We start from the raw sequence: 19,758 nt of genomic DNA on the forward strand, positions 1-19,758 counted from the left end.
AACAGTTTCTGACTCCAGCCCCACCCAGCCTTTAATCTCACCCCCCCAGCCTGAATCTAGAGATGGTTTCAGTTCCCAAGGTCTTCTCCTCTGCTTCAGAGAACAGTGCAACCCTGTTAGAGGCTGAAGACATTCTTGGCCACAAAGTGTATGATTTAAAATCAACCCCACAAACAAAGGGCAGAACCTCCCTGTGGGGAATGTGATCACCCTCAATGTGCAGAAGGAGAAACAGCTGCTGAAGTCCCGGTGCCAGTTGGCAACTTGGCGATTGCTGAGTTCTGAGACTAACAAATGACAAGCTTGCTTGAAGCAAGGCAGGTATTATAATAAAAGAAAATTTAAAGTGTTATAGTGGCAGGAAAATGCCTGCGGAAAGCTGAAAAGAGCATTGGTTTCTATAATTTTATGTAGCCTCTTGAGGGAGGAATGCAAAAGATAATGAGATTTTAAAAATAATGAAAGATCTTAATGTTTTGGAGGCAGCCAGTGCAAGGTCTCACAAAAGATGGCAAGCGTTTAGGTGCCCAAAATCTGCTCCATAAAAAATGGTTAAGTAGCACAAAGCAGTAAGAATTCATTATTATTTTTTGAAAGTGACAAACCTAACCTACTCATGCACAGGAGAGTCTCTGCCTTCCCCAACCTGGGAATCATATAATTCGTACAATTGATTGTGAAAAACCTCAGAGCGATTTACAAAAAGATAAAAAAATAAAATTGGGGTGAAAAACACAACCCTAATTTAAAACATACAAAAGTAAAAATATTAAAGCAATCAGCCATCTATTTCCCTCGCAATCTGCAGGTGAGCTGATAAGACTGAACATTAACAAGAACACGGAAGGCTGTAAAAGGTCGAACAGTGGTGCAATTAGGAGATTATTGCCTTTGGACTTGAAGGTCTTAACGGGACACCTGCCCTTAAAGGCATTGTGTACTAACTACTATCTGGAGAAGTGTGCATGCGCACGGAAGCTCAGACCAATAACAAACGTAGTTGGTCTCTAAGGTGCCACTGGAAGGAATTTTTTTATTTTGTTTTAACTACGATCTCATCACTTCTGTTTCTGCTCATTCTGCTGAGTGGGATCCTTGACTTCTGCCTCAACGTGGAACAAACAGCCTAAAGATCAACTTAGCCAGGAGCCTGAAAACGCTGTTTCGAACTCGTTAATCTTAGCAAATATTTAACAAGTAAACATTAAGCTTTCAACCCAAAATACAGTTTAAGTCAGTACAAAAGTGCTTGGGTTTTCCATGCAGGAAACTCTCCAGGACACTCATAAGCAGTGCTTTTTTTCCTGAGGGGACGCAGGGGTACGCATACCCCTAAACATTTTGTGAATCTAAGTTTGGCCCTCATTGAGGGGCAGTATTTCAATATGAGTAAGAAGTGAGAGTACCCTTGAACATTTTTTTTTAGAAACAAAGCACTGCTCATAAGCATATTTAAAAGGTAAAGGACCCCCAGTCGCGAACAACTCTGGGGTTGAGGCGCTCATCTCACTTTAATGGCCAAGGGAGCCGACGTTTGTCCGCAGACAGTTTTTCCGGGTCATATGGCCAGCATGACTAAGCCACTTCTGGCGAACCAGAGCACACACGGAAACGCCGTTTACCTTCCTGCTGGAGCGGTACCTATTTACCAGTACAGTGGTGCCTCGCAAGACGAAAAGAATCCATTCCGCGAGTCTCTTCGTCTTGCTTTTCGTCTTGCGAAGCAAGCCCATTAGCGGCTTAGCGGCTTAGCGGATCAGCTGATAAGCGGCTTAGCGGATCAGCTGATAAGCGGCTTAGCGGCTTGGGAAAAAGGGGGGGGGGAGGAAAAAAACCCCGCAGGAACTCGCAATACATTTTCGTCTTGCGAAGCAAGCCCATAGGAAATTCGTTTTGCGAAGCACCTCCAAAACGGAAATCCCTTTCATCTAGCGGGTTTTCTGTCTTGCGAGGCATTCGTCTTGCAGGGCACCACTGTATCTACTTGTACTTTGACGTGCTTTCGAACTGCTAGGTTGGCAGGAGCAGGGACCGAGCAACGGGAGCTCACCCCGTCGCGGGGATTCGAACCACCGACCTTCTGATCAGCAAGCCCTAGGCTCAGTGGTTTAGACCACAGCACCACCCGCATACCTCATGAGCATACTTACTCAGCAGCATTTTTGCTTGAGTAGTACCTATAGTTATTCCGGCTCAGCACCTGAAAAGGTGAAACACAGTGGGTAGAATTGGGTATGTGTCAAGGTGATCATTCCATCAGCATAAACATTTTCAGATGGAATTCCCCCTCCCCAGATGGAAATATCTCCCCTCTCCTCCCCCATGCACAATGTTCTAGTCTTCTCTTGACACCCCAGAGCTGATTTGGAGTGGGCGGGGGCATAGGGGGCATGTGGAAAGAAAATGCCTACAGTGGTACCTCGGGTTAAGAACTTAATTCATTCTGGAGGTCTGTTCTTAACCTGAAACTGTTCTTAACCTGAGGTACCACTTTAGCTAATGGGATTTTTGCATTCTACACAAAATGTCCAGGTTTAGGGATATACCATATATATATATATATATATATATATATATATATATATATATGGGTTCTTTTGAGGGGCACGCACATGCCACTGAAGAGTGGGAGAGCGCTCTTCAAGCGCTCTTCAGGGCCTGCCACTCTCCACCCGCTTCACGCACCTCCCGAAGCCCTTCCCGCTGCCGCCACGCTGCCGCAGGAAAGGTAAAAAGAGCATTGGTTTCTATAATCCTATGGAGCCTCTTGATCAGGGGTCAGCAACCTTTTCCAGCTGTGGGCCGGTCCACCATCCCTCAGACCATGTGGGGGGCTGGACTATACGGGGGGGGGGGATGAACGAATTCCTATGCCCCACAAATAACCCAGAGATGCATATTAAATAAAAGGACACATTCTACTAATGTAAAAACACGCTGATTCCTGGAACGTCCACGGTCCGGATTGAGAAGGCAATTGGGCTGGATCCGGCCCCCGGGCCTTAGGTTGCCTACCTCTGCTCTTGAGGGATGAATGTAAAAGGCAATGAGATTTAAAAAGTAATGAAAGATCTTGATATTTTGGAGGGAGCCACTGCAAGGTCTCACAAAAGATGGCAAGTGTATAGGTGTCCAAAATACTGCTTCATAAAAAATGGCTAAGTAGCAGAATGCAGTAAGATTTTTTTTTTTTTAAGTAACAAACCTAACCTACTCATGTACAGGAGAGTCCCTGTTTTTGCCTCCTCCAACCAGGGAAACATATAATTCATACACTGCTTGACTGAAAAACCCTCAGAGCGGTTTACAAAAAGATAAAACAATAAAATCAAGGGGAATAAACAACCCTAATTTAAAACATAAAAAGTTAAAATACTAAAGCAGATTATAATTTACTCAATTTTCAAAGCAACTGGCAGACTTAGCTACACAATAATGTTTTTAGCTGGCACCAAACTTCTTTATTCAGACCCCTTTCCAGCAGCTGCAACTAAAACCAATTCCAGTAATGTCTGTTAGTTGATTGAAGCCAGCTTGCCCACTTCAAGACTGTAGCCCTTCTAGCACGTAGGACAATTGGTGCTCTGCTCAGCTTTTTTTATTCGAGGGGAGGGCAACTGGTGACCCCGGCACTAAAAACTTTTGTTGGAAAAGTGATTCCCCAGATGTTATACGGAGTAGAACTCTGGGGATGGAATCAGAAGCTGTTAGAACGGCTTGAAATCTTCCAAAATTTTTATCTCAGAAGAATTCTAGGCCTCCCTCAGAGCACTCCGGCAGCTTTCCTAAGAGTGGAAGTAGGATTACCCTCTGTGTCTGCCAGGGCCCACTTAAGATTCCTGCGTTTTTTCACCAACCTCATAGATGCCCCGAACACCTTATTGGCTAAACAAGCCTTTGTATCATTACAAAATAATACCACTTGGCATAAAAATCTACTAGACATTTTATCTAGATACAACCTACCTGAGTTTAATACTCTCAAATTGTGGAGCCCTGATAAAGTTCGGGAATGGATCTTTGAAAAAGACGCCTTTTTGGACTCCACCAAGATAAAAAACTCTGGGTTTTCCTACTGGTTCCCTCGAGTAAAAGCAGTCAAAATCTGTGCCAACTACTTGGCGGAGATCACTGATCCCACCCTTCGGAGAGCTTTTACTATGGAACGGTTCCAAACATTGCCAACTGCTTATTTGACCGGTAGATACACAAAAACCCCAGTAGAACACCGTTTATGTCCTTACCTTATGAAAATTAAAGAGGATCTCACACATTACCTCCTCTATTGCCCCATTTACTCGGGCTTTAGAGACGCATTGCTGCAAATTATACCCAATTCTATAACCAGTCCTGAAGATAGAGTAAAATTTTTGTTAGTTGATGCAAACCCACGCATTACCCATGTGGTAGCGGTTTTTGTGATGAAGGCCATGAAAGCCAGGGAAAGATTTATGGACGACAATGTAAAGACCCCTTCATCGTCTGTTTAACTCGTTGCTTGTTTTCCCTCCTTTTCTATTCTGTGGGAAGAAGGTTTTGTTGGCATACTATGTAATGAATTTTAATATTTTTAACTATTGTAGTGTTGATGTTTGTGCACAGGCATGGTCCTCACAATAAATGGATTTGATTGATTGATTGATTGAAGCCAGCAGGGCAAGCCAGAACTAAAAAGGGTGGAATTGTCCTCCTCGCCTCTTCTTTCATTGGTCCTTTTGACTTGGCACAAAGACTGATATATTTTTTAAAAATCTCTTATGTCTATTCATACTTGCCTTTTCTCCAAAAGAAATAAATGCTATACAGGGGCAGAGAAAGAGGGGTGCGGTGGGTGTGGGTCACCCCGGGTGTCAACCCGGGTGACAAAATGCCGGGCGGCACTCACCAAGGGGCCTGTAGTGACACGATGGCTTGGGCACCCGCAGGCTCCACACTGCCCCAAACGGTCTGCCCGCTGCCTCTCCCACAGCTGTAGGGGAGGCTGAGTGGGAGGAGACAGGCAGACTCACCCCGCCCTCTCCCTGCCCCTATGGGCAACTCACCCCACCCTCACCCCGCCCCTATAGCGGCTCACCCCACCACTATAGTGGCCCACCCCGGCCCTATGGGCAGCTCAGCCCACTCTCACCCTGCCCCTATAGCGGCTCACCTCGCCCCTATGGGCAGCTCACCCCACCCTCACCCTGCCCCTATGGGCAGCTCACCCTACCCTCACCCTGCCCCTATGAGCAGCTCACCCCACCCTCACCCTGCCCCTATAGTGGCTCACCGCACCCTCACCCCACCCTCACCCTGCCCCTATGAGCAGCTCACCCCACCCTCACCATGCCCCTATAGCGGCTCACCCCACCCTCACCCCACCCTCACCCTGCCCCTATAGCAGCTCACCCCACCCTCACCCCACCCCTATGAGCAGCTCACCCCACCCTCACCCTGCCCCTATAGCGGCTCACCCCACCCTCACCATGCCCCTATAGCGGCTCACCTCGCCCCTATGGGCAGCTCACCCCACCTTCACCCTGCCCCTAGAGCAGCTTGCCCCGCCCTTAACCCGGCCCCAATGACAGCTCACCCCACTCCTCACCCCACCCCTATGGGCAGCTCACCCCATCCTCACCCTGCCCCTATAGCAGCTCACCCTGCCCTTGCCCCACCCCTATGGGCAGCTTGCCCCGCCCTCACCCTGCCCCTATAGCGGCCCAACCCACCCTCGCCCCACACTTATGGGCAGATCACCCCGCCCTTGCCCTGCCCCTATGGGTGGATTGCCCTGCTTCCGGGCGCGCCACCCCAGGCGCCTGAGCGGCTTCCTCATCTGCTGACGCTATGTAAAAATCGCAAAGAATTTCTTTTTGCTCTCTGGCTGGCTCTCCTTCTCTTCCTCTTTCTGCCATGGAGGGGAAGGAGGGTCAAAGCAGCCTCCCAGCAATGATAGCGGCAGGAGGAGCCACTGGCCATTGACACCTTGCAGCTGCTTCGTTCAACTCCCCCCCCTCACGATGTCCTAACGTCATGCATGCGATGCTGGGACACTGTGTGTGTGACGCAGTGGCGTAGCGTGGGTTGTCAGCACCCGGGGCAAGGCAAGTAATTTGCGCCCCCTAACCCGTGGATTTGTGCCCTCTAACCCTAACCCCCAGATGTTGCGCCCAGTGCGGCCGGCCCCCCCTGCACCCCCCACGCTACGCCACTGGTGTGACGTCATGGCCCTCGCAAGCTGGCACCTCTGCTTCTCATCTTGGGATCTACACTGCCAAAGGTAGAGATATCTGAATCCAGGAAATTTGGCTCAGGGCAGGTACCAATGCTGGGAAATACTTGCAACAAGCCAAGTATTCGTTCTGGGAAGGAACAGTTCTTTCCCAGAATATGAAAATGAAACAGGTTCAAAAACAAAACAAAAATCAAGCAAGCAAACATCCAACACAACAACCCCCCCACCTACAGAACACACACACACACACGTACTTTTGTTACAGAAAACTCTGAATTTCTGTTTAAACATTTCAATATTGTTGCAGGCTGCCCCAATCTCTGAGTGGAATGAGATTCCAAAGGGGTCCAGGCGTCTACCCAGACATCGGTTTCTTCCGAATGAGGAACAGTGGAGACTCTGGTGTCTTTTGGATATCTCATTTATTTACACAGATATATACAACCTGAGCCAACGATGGAGGGGTTCCCATTGTTAACACCCCAAGAAGGACCGGCTTCTTCCATAGCCACAGCCTTGGATCCCAGCAGAAATCAGGCATATTGTATGTTCAGTGGCCTGTGTTTGCCTGAGCTTGAGTCTGGAATAAAGATTCTGAGCTCCTGTGTTCTGATTTGATACATGATGTCCAATCACAGAACATTTCAGGATTTGGGCCTCTGCCATTGGCCCTTGAACTCTGAGTTGTGATTTGCAGCTTGGAAGTTTAGACAGCCAGTCACGTTGGGAGTGGGAGTGGCCCAGGCTTTTCAGGAATGTATATAAGCAGTTGCTTTGACCCTGTTTCCCAGTGGTGTAGTTCAATAAAGGTTCTTCCTCCGACATTTCTATGGCAACAACATCTAAAGAACTCTATGTTGCTGACAATCTGGAGAAATCCAGCACCCAATCTACATCTGGACCTATCCCTAATGTTCCAAAAATTTATCAGAACAATCAACCTTCTCTACTGGTGAGACAGGATGGACAGATCTTCCGAATTCGAAGCTGGCTCTTTGTTGACCAGTGATCCATATTTTATAGCACATGCCTCATTAATACTCCCACAGCCACAGATGGAACCAACAGTCCACCAATCAATCCAGGAGGGAGAGGGGGATTGACAGTTAACAAAACACTGTGAGACCGCCCTCCCCGCTTGGGGTGCGGCTGGTTGGGTTTTATCTTCTAGGGGTACTTACCCTATCAAACCTTCACCTCTTCCCCATATCATTTTGACCCAGGAGTCCTGGCCTAGGGATGACTTGTTAGTGAGGGGATGCTACCCCTCTATTGGGGAGACTAGTATGGAGTCTGGGATTTCCACTGGAATGGCGGTGGGGCTAGATATCACTATCGACGAAGAGTTTTGAGGTGCAGTGATGCTCGAACCCCTTCCAATCTACGCCCCATCCCAAGGGACGAGGGTAGGGCGAGCAGGGATTACCCACCTCCGTCATTGGTGCTGTGCAATGCCAGGTCCATAGGCAACAAAACCGCCACCATGCGTGACTTTTTTGTCTCGCAGGGGGTTGACCTGGCTTGCGTGACGGAGACCTGGGTATGGGAAGGCAAAGTAGTCTCCCTACATGAGATAACACCTTCAGGTTTCTCTGTCCTCCATCAATCGCGGACTGTGGGTCGGGGGGGGGGGAGGAGGAGCGTTGTTAATCTGGGAGGATTGCTCTTTCAGAGCTCTGCCAGCACTGGCGATCTCCGGCATTGATTGTGTTGTTCTTGTGTGGGGCACCAAGGAGAGCTTGGCTGTCTGGCTGGTGTACCGACCACCCAGCGCACCAGCAGCCACCCTGTCAGACCTGCTGGAGGTGGCAGCGGGCTGGGCCTTGGAGTTCCCAAGCCTACTGGTTTTGGGAGACTTCAGTGTCCATGCCGATGCCACCCCCTCCTCACAGGCTCTGGACCTAGTGACTTCCATGGCAACACTAGGGCTCTCCCAGTTTGTTTTGGGCCCCACTCATCAAGCAGGTCACACGCTGGATTTGATCTTTGGTGCTGGCATAGATGTGATCATGCTCCCCCCTGCTTAGGTGGCAAGCCAGTTTGGGCTCGCTCGCAGAGGCTGATGGACCCTGATAGATTCCGTCAAGCCTTGCGGGACCTTGCTCCCCCTGGCGACTCATTGACTGAGCTTGTTGAGGGCTGGAATACCCAGCTCCTGGCAGCCATCGATGAGATCGCACCTAAGCGCCCTCTGCGGCCCCGCAGAAACCGGGCTCCCTGGTTTACTGAGGAGCTCCGCAAAATGAAGCGGGATCTCAGACGGCTAGAGTGAGTATGGCGATGGACTCGTGATGGAGCTTCAAGAACATCTTATAGAACACTTATGAAAGCCTATGAGATGGCTATGAAAGCTGCTAAGAAATCTTACTTCGCAGCTTCCATTGCATCCGCTAGCTCTCGCCTGGCACAACTTTTTAGAATAATTAGGTCGATAACGTCCTTAGGAGGACAACCAAATTTAAGCACAAATTTGACCCACAGCTGTGAGGCATTCGCGAGCTTTTTTGCGGAGAAAGTCCTGTTGCTCCGCCGTATCCTCCCTGCCAATTTAGATACAGTGACTTAACTGGAGGCCCCTTGACTGTCTTCGGGTCCAGTGTTGGACCATTTCGATCAGATATTCCCTGCTGATGTGGATAGATTCCTCCAAGCTGTTAGGCCCACCACCTGCCTCCTCGATCCGTGCCCGTCTTGGGTGATTAGGGCTTGTCTAGATGTGACACTGAAAGAAGCAGTGGTGTGTCTGTTCTTAAAGAAAACTTCACTAGATCCTTTAAAGGTAAAGCTAAAGGGACCCCTGACCATTAGGTCCAGTCGTGGCTGACTCTGGGGTTGCAGCGCTCATCTCGCTTTATTGGCCGAAGGAGCCGGCGTGCAGCTTTCGGGTCATGTGGCCAGCATGACTAAGCCGCTTCTGGCGAACCAGATCAGCGCACAGAAACACCGTTTACCTTCCTACTAGAGCGGTACCTATTTATCTACTTGCACTTTGACGTGCTTTCGAACTGCTAGGTTGGCAGGAGCAGGGACCGAGCAACGGGAGCTCACCCCATTGTGGGGATTTGAATCGCCGACCTTTTGATCGGCAAGTCCTAGGCTCTGTAGTTTAAACCACAGATCCAATTACCGCCCAGTTTCAAATCTTCCATATCTGGGTAAGGTAATTGAGAGAGCGGTGGCTGAACAGCTTGGTAGATTTGTGGAGGAAACATTGGCTTTAGATCCATTTCAGTCCGGGTTCCGTCCTGGTTTTGGGATCGAGACGGCTCTGGTTGCCCTAACAGATGATCTCCGTCGACAACTGGATCGAGGCGGGTCAGGACTGCTGATCCTTTTAGATTTGTCAGCAGCCTTTGACATGGTCAATCATGATCTTCTGGACCACCGCCTCGCTGAAGTGGGGATGTAGGGCATAGCCCGTAAATGGCTGTGCTCTTTTATCTCTGGTCGGGGACAGAGGGTGGTGCTAGGGAGGGAGATGTTGTTGCGCCACTCCTTGGTGTGTGGAGTGCCGCAGGGTGCAATCCTCTCCCCAATGCTTTTTAACATCTTTATGCGCCCCCTTGCCCAGATTGTCCGGAGCTTTGGACTGGGCTGTCACCAATATGCTGATGACACTCAGCTCTATCTGTTGATGGATGGCCACACCGACTCGGCCCTGGACACACTGACCAGATGCTTGGAAGCTGTGGCTGGATGGTTTCATGGGAGCCGATTGAAACTAAATCCTTCGAAGACAGAGGTCCTATGGCTGGGTTGGGATGGCATGGGGATGAGGGACCAACTCCCTTCTCTTGCGGAGGCCCAATTAGTGCCAGTGCCTTCCGTTAAGAGTTTGGGTGTAATCCTTGACGCCTCCCTTTCCATGGAGGCGCAGGTTACAGCAACAGCCAAGGCGACATTTTTCCACCTTTGCCGCATCAAGCAGTTGGTCCCTTACCTTTCCCGCCCCGACCTGGCCACAGTGATCCATGCGACAGTCACCTCCAGGCTTGACTACTGTAAGTCGTTCTACGCGGGGCTGCCCTTGAAGCTGTCCCAGAAACTCCAGTGGGTGCAGAATGCTGCAGCGAGGCTCCTCACGGGGTCTCTGCCATGGGAGCATATTCACTCAGTGCTTTTCCATCTGCACTGGCTCCCGGTGGAGTACAGGGTCAGATTTAAGGTGCTGATTTTTACCTTTAAAGCCCTTCATGGCCTAGGACCCTCGTACCTACAGGACCGCCTCTCCTGGTATGCCCCACAGAGGACCTTAAGGTCCAGAAATAGCAACACCTTAGAGGTCCAGAGCCCCAAGGAAGTTAGATTAGCCTCAACCAGAGCCAGGGCTTTTTCAACACTGGCTCCGGCCTGGTGGAACGCTCTGTCTCATGAGACCAGGGCCCTGCAGGATCTGATTTCTTTCCACAGGGCCTGTAAGACAGAGTTGTTCTGCCTGGCCTTTGGCTTGGAGTCATTTTGATTCCCCCCCTTTCTTTTTTCCTTTCTCCTGTGATGAGGCTTTTAATGTTTCAATGTTTCAATGTTGTATTTTAATCTTGTTTTTAAGTTGTATTCATTTAACTTGTTTTTATTATTGCTTGTTAGCCGCCCTGAGCCTGGCCTTGGCTGGGGAGGGTGGGGTATAAATAAAATTTATTATTATTATTATTGCTGTTATCACTGTGTCTTGCCTCGTGGAATCTACCTACACTTCAATGTATATCTCTTTCTCTTAGCTGCCCAGCCTACTTCCTGCTTTTGGTTTCTAATTCTCTCACACCACTCTGGCCTTTGCCTTTCTAATAGTTGAGAGAGGTGGGGTACCCATTTGCTGTCTGGCACAGGGCCACTACCTTTGCTACCTTAATGACCCATACTTATAGGACCATTGCCAAGAAGCTGGCTGGCTATTCCAGCAATTGAATCTCCTTTAGATATCAGCCCTTGCTGGATCTAGGAAGGGTCTCAGGCATGCAGGCCCCCCCCATCCCCAGCTAAACTCACAACAATATCTAATTGGGAAACTACTATGCAAATACCATGCAAACATAGTTGTTGACGGAAAGAGTCCACAGTATGATAATATTTCACCCTGAACCACCCACTGGTGTGGATGGAAAACATTGGTATACCTATAGAGAGAGAAAATGTATGTGAGCGACATAAAAAATGTATGTATCTGCAGCTGATCACCCCCATTTGGAAGCACTTCACTGGTCTGCAGCCCCAACCGAAACCTGGGAATCTTTTCAGCTGAGAGAAACTAGTCACACCACTCTCACATCATGAGTGTAATATTAATGATATACCGTATTTACTTTTACACATAAATCAAAAGAGGACAATGGAGGCTAGTGAAGAACAATTGTCTGCCATTTCTCTGCCCTCCCCTCCCCACCCATTTGCACCTGCACAGAGCAAGGTTCTTTCAAGGGCTGGGTGATGGAACACTTTGGTGAGGCAGCTGCTGTTTTCTCTCCTATAGGTCCCTGCACCCCCGTTGGAAACTGGCTCTCCTCTATGCACATCAAACTGTTCTTTAAGCTAGACTATGCTGTACTATGATGAGTGGAGGAAAATGGACAATGTTCTCTGGAACAGTATCTGAGCAGCAATCAATCAGAAAAGCCACACCAGATTGGAGGAAGGGGACAAAGAAAACTGACCCTACAACAATCATTCCTCTATTTCCCTCAGTCTGAAGGTGAGCTGATAAGGTTGAACATTATGAGAACACGGAAGACAGTAAAAGTTAAACATTGACATGCTCCGTGCAGTGGTGCAATAAGGAGATTTTTGCCTTTGAACTTGAAGGTCTTAAAGGGACACGAACTCTTAAATGGCAATGTGTACTAACTACAGTGGTACCTTGGGTTAAGAACTTAATTTGTTCTGGAGGTCTGTTCTTAACCTGAAACTGTTCTTAACCTGAGGTAACACTTTAGCTAATGGGGCCTCCTGCTGCTGCCATGCCGCCGCGGCACAATTTCTGTTCTCATCCTGAGGTAAAGTTCTTAACCCGAGGTACTATTTCTGGGTTAGCGGAGTCTGTAACCTGAAGCGTTTGTAACCTGAAGCGTTTGTAACCAGAGGTACCACTGCACTGTCATATCACTTTTGCTTCTGCTCATTCTGCTGCGTGAGGCCCTTGACCTCTGCCCCAACATGGAACAAACAACTTAAAGTTCAACCTTGGTCAGGAGCCTGAAAAAGCTGTTTTGATCTCATTAATCTTAGCAAATATAAATATTACCAGTAAACATCAAGCTTTTAACCCAAGGTACACTTTAAGTCAGTACAAAACACTATGGTTTTTCCGTATAGGAAACTCTCCAAGACACTCACAAGAATACTTAGCAGTATTTTTGCTTGAGTAGCACCTGAGTAGTTCTTCCAGCTCAGCACTGCCCTGAAAAGTTGATCTGATTTCTTTCCGCAGGGCCTGTAAGACAGAGTTGTTCCGCCTAGCCTTTGGCTTGGAGCCAATTTGATTCCCTCCCTCCCTCTCTTTTTTCCTTTCCTTCTCCTCCTGCGATGAGGCTACATTTTAATATTTTAATGTTTCAATATTTAATGTTGTATTTTAATTTTGTTTTTAAGTTGTAATCATTCAACCTGTTTTTATTATTGCTTGTAAGCCGCTCTGAGCCCGGCCTTGGCTGGGGAGGGCGGGGTATAAATAAAAAATTATTATTATTATTATTATTATTATTATTATTATTATTATTATTATAAAAGGTGAAACACAGTGGGTAGAATTGGGTATGTGTCAAGCTGATCATTCCATCAGCACAAACATTTTCAGATGGAATTCCCCCTCCCCAGATGGAAATATCTCCCCTCCCCTCCCTCATGCACAATGTTCTAGGTGTTCTCTTGACTCCCCAGAGCTATGATTAAATGGGCACAAGATGTTGGACATAATATTATGATGGCTGACTGGGAACAGTTAAGGACCACAGGTATGAAGTTCACGGCATGTAATGCCTTAAGAGAGAATATAATGAAAATGATATACAGGTGGTACATGACACCAGTCAAGCTTGCAAAAATCTATCATTTGCCCGATAATAAATGTTGGAAATGTAAAGAGACCGAAGGTACGTTCTTTCACCTTTGGTGGACATGCCCAAGGATTAAGACCTTCTGGGAGATGATCTATAATGAAATGAAAAAGGTATTTAAATATACCTTTCTGAAGAAACCAGAGGCCTTTCTCCTGGGCATGGTCGGCCAATTGGTGCTAAAGAAGGACAGAACTTTCTTTATGTATGCTACAACAGCAGCAAGAATACTTATTGCAAAGTACTGGAAGACACAAGATCTACCCACCCAGGAAGAATGGCAGATGAAGGTGATGGACTATATGGAACTGGCGGAAATGACTGGCAGAATCCGAGACCAGGGAGAAGAGTCGGTGGAGGAAGATTGGAAGAAATTTAAAGACTATTTACAGAAACATTGTAAAATTAATGAATGTTAGAATGATGTTGGAATGAATTTATGTGATTTTAGCAGAAATATTACAAAGATTTAGGAAAAAACAGACTGTTAATTGGTGAAAGGAGGGAAAGTAAAGCTATATTAATATCAAGATAAATTACAGGACAAAAATTTGAAAAGAGGGAAAGGATTTGCTGAAATGGATAATCGACCTAGAATACAAAAAAGGGAGGTGTGAGGAGGTCAGGGAAATATAAAATGAAAGATAAGTAATGGGAAGATTTGCTGTATTTTTCTTTGTTTTTTCTTTTTTGTTTAATGGATTTTAATTTTCTGCTTTTTCTCTTTTCTTTTTCTTTTTTTCTTTTGTATTTTATCCTTTTTTCTTTACCTATTGAGATGTGTGGTATTGTTTTTTTGTTTAAAATGATGCTTTTTGCTTTTTCTTTTTGTACCTTTTAAAACTTTAATAAATATCTTATTAAAAAAAAAACAAATTTAATTAATTTATCCAGGAACCACCTGGTTCTGGAAAACACCAAATCCCAGCTCTCCTAGGGGTTCAAGATGGACCTCCTACCACTCTGCCTAAGGGTAGGCTCCTCTTCTTCCTGCTCTGCTTCCTTTCTCCATTCAAAGATGGCTTTTCTTTCCATAAGACAAGATCCTGTCTTAGTGGCGCCCGCCCTGTCTAACGCACTCCCATCAGATGTCAAGGAAATGAACTTTAAGAAGACTTTTAGAAGACTTCTGAAGGCAGCCCTATTTAGGGATGTTTTTAGTGTTTGATCTTATATTGTGTTTTTAGTATTCTGTTGGGAGCCGCCCAGAGTGGCTGGGGAAACCCAGCCAGATGGGCGGGGTATAAATAATAAGTTATTATTATTTATTATTATTTTCAGACATAGGTTAGTGTTGCCCTGTGTCCGGGATTTCCTGGACATGTCTTCTTTTGGGGGGGCAACCTGCCCATCTGGGCGGATCTTTGCATTCTACATGAAATGTCTGGGTTTAGGGATATACCATATATATATATATATATATATATATATATATATATATATGGGTTTTGTTTTGTTTTTTTCAGGGGCACGCACATGCCACTGAAGAGAGGGAGAGGGCAAGCGCTCTTCAGGGCCTGCCACTCTCCACCCCCTTCACACACCGCCTGAAAGTGCCACAGCAGGGTCTGCAACACCAACACCACCAGTGCCGCCACACCGCCGCCAGCACCAAGCCACCGAGCCACCAAATCACCTGGCCTGCACTGATTCTGCCAAGTGGAGGCCATGCTGTACCGCTTCTCCCGACACTCCCAGAGGGGTGTGAAGGAGGACGACTGGAGAAAGGTAGGTTAGGTGGGGCAGGGAGGGGGCGGGCGACAGAGATGTGGGATGGTGGTGGTGGGGGTGCCCCAAATCAGTGGTGTAGCGTGGGGGGTGCAGGGGGGGCCGGCCGCATCGGGCGCAACATCTGGGGGTTAGGGTTAGGGGGCGCAAATCCACGGGTTAGGGGGCACAAATCCACGGGTTAGGGGGTGCAAATTACTTGCCTTGCCCCGGGTGCTGACAACCCACGCTACGCCACTGCCCCAAATACAGCTTTTTGCAGCTCAGAAGATGGGAACCCTAACATAGGTTTCTCAACACCTGCAATCCAAGCCCAGGAAGGAAATCACGCATCATTGCATGAACAGGTTCTGAAATCATGCTTCTATTTTCATCCTTCTCTTTTCAGCTGGGCTGACCAGATTATGCGCACCACCTGGAGTACATCAATGTTAGTTTTGATCTCTTTGTTCCCAGATATCTGTTTAATTTTGAGGTGGGTAGTCTTGTCAACGCTAACATCATGTGAACATAAAGCAGCTTTTACTCTGTTTGGTAATGCTTCATATGTAGACACAGGAGAGAATAAATACTCAACTAAGCCTCCTCCACCCCCATGTTGCTGGGAGAGATAATGAAGGGAAAATATTACACACCCCTCCTGACATTAACTCCTCTCCTGATTCTCATCATTGTGTGATAATGATACCATCTAGTAATACTGAGAAACCAGTCTTATAACTGATTACGATAAGTAGGACTAGTTTCTCGGCAGCCTTATGAACGCATCATGTATTTTTGAATCTATAATGTGATTATTATTTTTAATTATAAATTTTTATTAGTTTTCAGTTTTGTTGTTGTTGTTTAGTCGTTTAGTCATGTCCGACTCTTCGTGACCCCATGGACCAGAGCACGCCAGGCACTCCTGTCTTCCACTGCCTCCCGCAGTTTGGTCAGACTCATGCTGGTAGCTTCGAGAACACTGTCCAACCATCTCGTCCTCTGTCGTCCCCTTCTCCTTGTGCCCTCCATCTTTCCCAGCATCAGGGTCTTTTCTAGGGAGTCTTCTCTTCTCATGAGGTGGCCAAAGTATTGGAGCCTCAGCTTCACGATCTGTCCTTCCAGTGAGCACTCAGGGCTGATTTCCTTCAGAATGGATAGGTTTGATCTTCTTGCAGTCCATGGGACTCTCAAGAGTCTCCTCCAGCACCATAATTCAAAAGCATCAATTCTTCGACGATCAGCCTTCTTTATGGTCCAGCTCTCACTTCAATTACATTCCAATAATAGCCTCATTATAACAGTACCAATTTATAATACAATTATTAATGCTTATCGTTCAAACTTGGCACAAAGACTGTAATTTTATAAACATCTCTAACGTCTATTCTTAATTGCCTTGTCTCCAAAAAAACAAAAACAAAACCGCTATGTAAAAATCGCATAGAAATCCTTTCTGCTCTCTGGCGTTGCATGATTATAACGCATTCAAAACATTGTTTTGACTAATGTAGCCGAGTCCTTGGTCTCTTCAAAACTCTTAGCAGTTTTGTACAGCCTAATTTCCAGCCGGTGGTGGGTGCAGGGCGCCCCGGGTGTCACCCCTGAGGGGAGTGACAAAATGCTGGGCAGCACTCACTGCAGGGTTAGGGCTACAGCTTAGGGCTCCACTCTCTTGGGGGCCCCCAAAAAATTTAAAGGGGGGAAAACTGGATGTACTTTGATAAAATACATATTTTGTTATGTCCAAATGGCTTTGGATACCTATTGTCTATAAATTGCCATATAGCATATATTCAACACAAAAAACAGCAACCATTTGTTGCTGACAAAGGATCGCTGGACATATAAAAGGCCCCATTACCTTTAGTAGCTTAGGGCCTCATCAAACCCAAATCCGGCCCTGCTTATGGCATATATGCCTTATGCCTTATGGCATATATGTCTAATGCCCCATTACCTTCAGTAGCTTAGGGGCTCATCAAACCTAAATCCGGCCCTGCTTGCAGCAAGCCAAATGTTTATTCTGGAACTGCTGTTAGTTTGTTTGAAGCCAACAGGGCAAGCCAGAACAAAAGGGGTGGAATTTCGCTCATCCCCTTTCCTTCTTTTTTCTTTGTCTCACCTTCCCCTCTGGCTTGGCATGAGGGCTGCTCCTGGGAGCCAAATCCTTTTGGGCCCCCTAAATATTTTTAGGGGGTCGGGACCAGGTCCTCCAATGTCCCAAAAGTGTGGAAGCAAATCACGGAGGGGCTGAAACACTGCTTGATTATAAAAAGAAAAACCCTGAGAGCAGTTTACAAAAAGATAAAACAATCAAAACGGGGGGGGGGGGGCGCGGACAGCCCTCATTTAAAACATATAAAAGTTAAAACAATAAAGCAGATGATAATTACATAACCTTCCTAACCAACTGTTTTTAGCTGGCGCCAAATTTCCGTATACAGGCTCGTTGGCAGCAGCTGCTACTAAATTTCCTGGATTTCTGGAACTGGAACTGATTTCCTGGAACTGTTATTGCAGTAGTTGTTTTGAAGCCAACAGGGCAAGCCAGAACTAGAAGGGGTGGGATTTCCTTCCCTGCCTCTCCTTTCATTTTTCTTTGTGCTGCCTTGCCCTCTGGCTCAGCATGAGGACTGTTGATTAAACTGATCTTCATAAGAATATAAGAACATCAGAAAATCCTGGCTGGATCAGGCCAAGGGCATATGCAGTCCAGCACCCAGTTCTCACAGGGGCCACCCAGATGCCTGAGGAAAACTCACAAGAGTGCTCTGCCCGTCTGCAGTTTCCAGAAACTCAGAAGGAGGCAAAGCACAGACCTCATGGCTAGTAGCTCTCAATAGCCCTCTCCCCCACGAACCTTTCTCGCCCTCTTTTGAAGTCATCCAAGTGGGGAATCATCACTGCCTCCTGGGCGAAAGAGCGTCATAGTTTAACCATGCGCTGGATGAAGACGAACTTTGTTTCCTCCTGAATTTTCCAATGTTCAGCTTCCATGGATGTTTCCGTGGAGTTCTGGTGTTATGTTTTTTTTAAAAAGATATTTATTAAAGTTTAACAATTACAAAAAAAGAAGAACAGACAATAATAATAAAAAAGATTACAATATTTCAAAAATAAAGGAAAATACAATACTAAAAAGAAGGAAAAAAGAGGGGGGAAAAGAAAAAGAAAAAAAGAGAAAACCCAAAAACAATACAGCTAAACAATAACATTTAAAAACACTAACATCCAGTATTTTCATATCTTTATCTTTCATTTACTTGTTTCCATGACTTCCTCGCACCTCCCTTTTTTGTATTCTTAATTCATAATTGTTTCAGCAAGTCCTTTCCCTCTTTCTCAGATTTTGTTCCATAATTTATCTTAACGCAATTTAACCTTAAATTTTACACTTTAACCCATTAACAATCCATTTTAACTTAATTCTTTATAACCTTTCTGCTAAGACCATGTAAGTTCATTCCAGCATCTTTCTAACATTCATTAATTTTACAATGTTTTTTTAAATATACTTTTAATTTTTTTCCAATCTTCTTCCATCGACTCTTCTCCCTGGTATCGGATTCTGCCAGTCATTTCCGCCATTTCCATGTAGTCCATCAGTTTCATCTGCCATTCTTCCCTGGTGGGTAGATCTTGCGTCTTCCAATACTTTGCAATAAGTATTCTTGCTGCTGTTGTGGCATACATAAAAAATGTTCTGTCTTTCTTTGGCACCAATTGGCCAACCATGCCCAGAAGCAAGGCCTCTGGTTTCTTCAGAAAGGTATATTGAAATACCTTTTTCATTTCATTATAGATCATCTCCCAGAATGCCTTAATCTTTGGGCATGTCCACCAAAGGTGAAAGAAAGTACCTTCTGTCTCCTTACATTTCCAGCATTTATTATCAGGCAAATGGTAAATTTTTGCAAGCTTGACTGGTGTTATGTACCACCTATAGATCATTTTCATTAAATTCTCTTTTAAGGCATTGCATGCCGTAAATTTCATACCAGTGGTCCATAACTGTTCCCAGTCAGCCATCATAATATTATGTCCAACATCTTGTGCCCATTTAATCATAGCAGATTTCACCGTTTCATCTTGAGTATTCCCTTTCAACAGCAAGTTATACATTCTTGACAAATTCTTAACTTTAGAGAGTTCTGGTGTTATGAGAGAGGGAGAAAAACTTCTTTCTCTCCACTTTCTATGAGGCTCATTCTATCTTGCATAATTATTCTTTTTGCCTCCTTTTGGGATTAATCCAGCAGCCAGTTTCTGCAGTTTCTGATGCTGGCAAAGCCTTCAAGAAGCAGAACAGAATGAATGTTTTTTATAATAAATTTTATTAGTTTTCAATTACAGTCCAATAATAGCCTCATTATAACAATACCACCTTGATGGCAGAAAGTGAGGAGGAATTAAAGAACCTCTTAATGAGGGTGAAAGAGGAGAGCGCAAAATATGGTCTGAAGCTCAACATCAAAAAAACTAAGATCATGGCCACTGGTCCCATCACCTTCTGGCAAACAGAAGGGGAAGAAATGGAGGCAGTGAGAGATTTTACTTTCTTGGGCTCCATGATCACTGCAGATGGTGACAGCAGCCACAAAATTAAAAGACGACTGCTCCTTGGGAGAAAGGCAATGGCAAACCTAGACAGGATCATTAAAAGCAGAGACATCACCTTACCAACAAAGGTCTGTGTAGTTCAAGCCATGGTTTTCCCAGTAGTGATGTATGGAAGTGAGAGCTGGACCATAAAGAAGGCTGATCGCCGAAGAATTGATGCTTTTG

General features: G+C 46.0%; 1 protein-coding gene and 2 long non-coding RNA genes across 3 annotated transcripts in view; 2 read left to right on the forward strand and 1 right to left on the reverse strand.

The window, feature by feature from the left end:
- The window catches only part of LOC310757211 (C-type lectin domain family 2 member H-like), a 63,950-nt gene that overhangs the window by 12,286 nt on the left and 31,906 nt on the right, over positions 1-19,758 (reverse strand). The gene's annotated exons all lie outside the window — the stretch shown is intronic.
- The window catches only part of LOC310757507, a 72,275-nt gene that overhangs the window by 1,933 nt on the left and 50,584 nt on the right, over positions 1-19,758 (forward strand). The window lies entirely within an intron of this gene.
- On the forward strand, positions 42-19,264 carry LOC310757375. Its single transcript, XR_014545121.1, has 3 exons — positions 42-317; positions 15,377-17,974; positions 19,123-19,264. It is a non-coding gene; the product is annotated as an uncharacterized lncRNA (long non-coding RNA).

This window comes from Podarcis filfolensis, assembly GCF_964270895.1.
Source record: "Podarcis filfolensis genome assembly, chromosome: 2".
Classification (NCBI taxonomy): Eukaryota; Metazoa; Chordata; class Lepidosauria; order Squamata; family Lacertidae; genus Podarcis; species Podarcis filfolensis.